At 37.8% G+C, this 5,436-nt stretch overlaps 1 pseudogene; it reads left to right on the top strand.

Moving 5' to 3' along the window:
• Positions 1-4,611: 4,611 nt before the first annotated feature.
• Positions 4,612-5,222, top strand: LOC100607448 (annotated as a pseudogene).
• The last annotated feature ends 214 nt before the right edge of the window (positions 5,223-5,436 follow it).

Raw genomic sequence — 5,436 nt, 5'->3', positions numbered from 1 at the left:
ACTTTAACAAATATGAATAATCATGGCTGGTTTCTAAGTTAGATTTTGAAAATATTTAAATGGTATAAAATAAATCAGAAGTATAAAAGAGGAAGTGAAGAAACACCCTTTCCAAACAGCCTACTATAGTCCAGGCACAGTGCTCAGTAATTTCTCATTTAATATTTATAACAACTCCATGAGGTATATATGATAATTTTCATTTTACAGATGAGGAAATTAGAGCTCAGAGATGTTATTAAAAAATAACATACCTGCTCCAAGTATGGAAGAATAGACACTATTAAGGGACTGTTTAGGAGGCAAGCTTTTAGAATCATAGACTGAGGAGATCCAAAAATTCACTTCTCCATAAAAGTAATTAAAACATTGACAAAATTGTTAAAATCAACTTTGTCGGAACCCTGGAAATGAACTAAAAGGCTTGCAAGAATTTAAGGAGTGTTTACTCAAGGAAAATGCCTAAATTTTGGTAAGGACAGCAAGCTTCTGTGGGGTTTTAGCTTCCCCTATTTCCATCCCTTACTTCCCAATTCTACAAGTCATGAAAATCAGCAGCATTATAACCATGGCAACGTGAAAACCATCAGCCTAGCAGCAACTTGAGGAAGCCGACTAGGTTTGGAGCTCCTTAAAAAGCACTATCCTTTGAGAATTGCTTCTAGTTTCTCTGTCTGCCAGCTCTCTGAAAAATCTCCATTCACAGGGATTTTGATTATTTGACTTGACTCAAAACTCCTTCAGTAGGAAAATCCCTATTCATAGAATCTTTGTCAAAAATAATTAGCCACAATTGCCAGCAGTGCAACTGCCTTAAGTAGTGATACCAGTTGAAGAAAAGAAGAGGCAGACCAAAAAAAAATTAAAAAGAGTATCTGGGTAATTAAATGTCCATAAGGGTCTTGGAAGACCTCCAACATATTCCTGGGAATCTAGAAGGCCATGTTTATGTACAGGGATTGATATACATTGAGGAAAAACACAGAAAGGCCCTTATCTCTCACCCCTGGCTGAACTTCAGATCCTGAAGAAAAAGGAAATGAAGACTAAGGCAGAGTTGTAAACCTCCAAGGCACAGATAGCCCCTCAGCAGAGTGGAAACTTATTGGATAAAGGCAATTAAGGAAATAACTGTATAGTCATTAGCTGATCATTAAGCTAACTTATCAATGATTCAGTGGCTTATGATAGAGAATACAGAGTAAGTCCCAGAAGGACATTCAACAAAAAATAAGAACAACAACAATAAGAAACAGCAACAACGATCCAGCAAACAACCAACAACAGCAACAATAATCGTGCATGGTGATTTAGTTTCCAAATATACCAAAGTATATTATTTAAAATATGTATTTTCCAACAAAAATTACAGGACACACAAAGAAACAGGAAAGTTTGGGTGTGGTGATACACTTCTGCAGTCTCAGCTACTTGACAGGCTAAAGCAGCAGGATTGTTTGAACTCAGGAGTTGAAGGCTGCAGGGAGCCATGATCATGCCAATGCACTGTGGCCTGGGTGGCAAAGTGAGACCCTGTCAAAAAAAGAAAGGAAGGGAAGGGGAGGGGAGGGGAGGGGAGGGGAGGGGAGGGGAGGGGAGGGGAGGGGAGGGAAAGGGAAGGGAAGGGAAGGGAAGGGAGGAAGGAAGGAAGAAAGAGGAAAGTATGCCTATAAATAGAGAAAAAGCAGTCAATAGAAACTATCCATAACAAAGCATAGATGTTAGACTTATTAGACAAAGCTTTTAAATCAGCTATTTTAAAAATGCATACAATCTAAAGGAAGCCATATCTGAGGAATTGACAAAAAAAGAACCACAAACAATGTATCACCAAACAGAGAATATCAATAAAGAGATAGTAATTATTAAAAAGAACCAAAGATAAATTCTAGAGTTGAATAATATAACAACTAAAATTAAAAAATCATTAAAGGGACTTAACATTAGATTTGAGTTGGCAGAAGGAAGAATCAATGAACTGAAGATATGCCAATTGAGATTATTTAGTCAGAAGAACAGAAAAAAAAAATGAAGAAAAATTAGTAGAGCCTCAGAGATCTGTGAAACATCATCTACCATAACCATATTTTAAGAATGGGAGTTCAAAATAAAAAAAGAGAGAGAGAAAGGGGCAAAAAGAATATTTGAAGAAATAATGGCCAAATATTTTATGGTCATATGTTAGATTGTGAAACAAATTTGATGAGAAACATTAATCAAAATGTCCAGGAAGTTCAGCAAACTCTAGTAGGATAAACTCAAAAATGGCCATGATAATAGTCAAACTATCAAAAAACCAAAGATAAGAGAATATTTAGAGCAACTAGAGAAAAATTAATTGTCACCTACTAGGGATCTAAAATAAGTTTAGCAACTGAATTCTCATCAGGAACCACGGAGATGAGAAGTAAGACGACATAGTCAAAGGGCTGAAAGAAGAAAAACGGTCAGCCAACAATCCCATATCCCTTAAAACTGACAGGGAAATTAAGATGTTCCTAGACAAACCAAAACTGAGAGAATTGTCACCAACATTCATGTCCTATAAGAAATAATATGCTGGGCGCAGTGGCTCACGCCTGTAATCCCAAAACTTTGGGAGGCTGAGGCCGGTGGAACACTTGAGGTCAGGAGTTCAAGACCATCCTGGCCAACACTGTGAAACCCCAACTCTACTAAAAATACAAAAAATTAGCTGGGCGTGGTGTCAGGCACCTGTAATCCCAGCTATTTGGGAGGCTGAGGCAGCAGTGGAAGTTGCAATGAGCTGAGATCACGCCACTGCACTCCAGCCTGAGCAACAAGAGAGAGACTCCATCTCAAAACAAAAGAAAGAAAGAAAGAAAGAAAGAAAGAAAGAAAGAAAGAAAGAAAGAAAGGAAAAATAAAGGGAGTCCTTCAGGCAACAATGACAGGATACCAGATGGAAATTCAAATCCACATAAAAAAAATAAAAAGATTAAGTAAAGGTAACTACATAAGTAAATATAAAGATAATATGAATGTATTTTTGTTTTTAACTCTCCTATATGAGTTAAAAGATAACTGAATAAAACAATAATCATAACGCTATGTTGATAAGCTTACAATTCATAAAGATGCAATTCGTATAACAGTAATAGCAAAAGGATTGGAGAGAGTGAATCTATTTTGAAGCAAAGTTTTTTATACCATCCAAATTAATTTGATATCAATCTAAACTAGATTGTTTTAAGTAAAGGTGTTAATTTGTAAATCTCTAGGCAAACATTAAGGAAATAACTAAAATGACATAAAGACTCAAGGAAAAGAAAATGGTACACTAGAAAACATCTATTTAACACAAAGGAAGGAAGAAATAGAGGGGTAGAGAAACAAAACTAAGACACATAGAAAGCAAATAACAAAATGGCCAGCATAAATCCTAACTTTATCAGTAATTGTATTATACACAAATAGGTTAAACACCCCAATCAAAAAGCAGAGATTAGAAGAATAGATAAATGGCCTACCTATATGGAATATCTACAGAAGCACACTTCGAATTTAATTACACAAATAGATTGAAGTGAATTGATGTAAAAAATATATATACCATGCAAACGGTAACTAAAAGAGAACTGGTGTGGCCACGCCAATATCAAACAAAATAGATTTTAAAACAAAATTTGTTACTAGAGAACAGGAAGGACATTTTATAATGTCAAAGAGTCAATTGATAAGAAACACATAACAATTATAAATTTATAAGCACCTAAAAACAGTGTCCCAAAATAAATGAAGCAAAACTGACAAAATTAGAGGGAGAAATAGACAATTCAACAATAAAACAGATGGAGACTTCAAGATATTACTTTCAAAGCATAGACTATCTAGCAGAAATTCAACAAGGAAATAGAACACTTTAATAACTATAAGCTAACCAGACCTAACAGACATTTATAAAACACTCCCCTAAGCAACGCATTCTTTTCAAGTGCACATTCTCCAGAATAGACCATATGCTGGACCATGAAACAAACCCCAGAACATTTGCTGGAATTAAAATTTTAAAATCATATTTTTTTAGCCATAATAGAATTAAATTAGAAATCAATTACAATGAAATTTAAGATATTCAAAAATGTGAAAATTCAACAACACAGTACTAAATAAGCAGTGGGTCACAGATGAAATCACAAGGAAAATTTCATTGGAGAGGCATAAAGAAAAACACCAACACTACAGCTTATGTGATTCAGCTAATGCAGTGCTTAAGAGATAAATTCAATGCTGTGAACACGTGTTAAAAAAATAAATCATGGGAGGCCGAGGCGGGCGGATCACGAGGTCAGGAGATCCAGACCATCCTGGCTAACACGGTGAACCTCCGTCTCTACTAAAAAAATACAAAAAATTAGCCGGGCGAGGTGGCCGGCGCCTGTAGTCCCAGCTACTCCGGAGGCTGAGGCAGGAGAATGGCGTGAACCGGCGGGGCGGGTCTGCAGTGAGCCGAGATCGCGCCACTGCACTCCAGCCTGGGTGACAGGGAGACTCCGTCTCAAAAATAAATAAATAAATAAATAAACAAATAAATAACCAAGCTTTCACCTTACGAAATTACAAAAAGACTTTCCCAAGCGGCTGCCGAAGATGGCAGAGGTGCAGGTCCTGGTGCTTGATGGTTGAGGCCATCTCCTGGGCCGCCTGGCGGCCATCATGGCTAAGCAGGTACTGCTGGGCCGGAAAGTAGTGGTCGTACGCTGTGAAGGCATTAACATTTCTGGCAATTTCTACAGAAACAAGTTGAAGTACCTGGCTTTCCTCCGCAAGCAGATGAACACCAACCCTTCCGAGGCCCCTACCACTTCCGGGCTCCCAGCCGCATCTTCTGGCGGACCGTGGGAGGCATGCTGCCCCACAAGACGAAGTGAGGCCAGGCCGCTCTGGATCGCCTCAAGGCGTTTGACTGCATCCCACCGCCCTACGACAAGAAAAAGCGAATGGTGGTTCCTGCTGCCCTCAAGGTCGTGCGTCTGAAGCCTACAAGAAAGTTTGCCTATCTGGGGCTCCTAGCTCACCAGGTTGGGTGGAAGTACCAGGCAGTGACAGCCACCCTGGAGGAGAAGAGGAAAGAGAAAGCCAAGATCCACTACCGGAAGAGGAAAAAGGTCATGAGGCTACGGAAACAGGCCGAGAAGAACATGGAGAAGAAAACTGACAAATACACAGAGGTCCTCAAGACACACGGAGTCCTGGTCTGAGCCCGATAAAGACTTAATTCCTCAAAAAAAAAAAAGAAAAGAAAAGAAAAAAAGAAATTACAAAAAGAACTGTAAACTCAAACTAAACAAAATAAAGAAAATAATAGAGGATAAAAATAAACGAAATAAAGGATAGAAAACCTTAAAGAAAATCTAGATAATCAAAAGTTAATTATTTGAAAAAATCAACAAAATTGATACACTTTTAGCTAGA

This window comes from Nomascus leucogenys, chromosome 2, assembly GCF_006542625.1.
Source record: "Nomascus leucogenys isolate Asia chromosome 2, Asia_NLE_v1, whole genome shotgun sequence".
Lineage (NCBI taxonomy): Eukaryota > Metazoa > Chordata > Mammalia > Primates > Hylobatidae > Nomascus > Nomascus leucogenys.
This window is presented reverse-complemented; position numbering and strand designations above follow the sequence as displayed.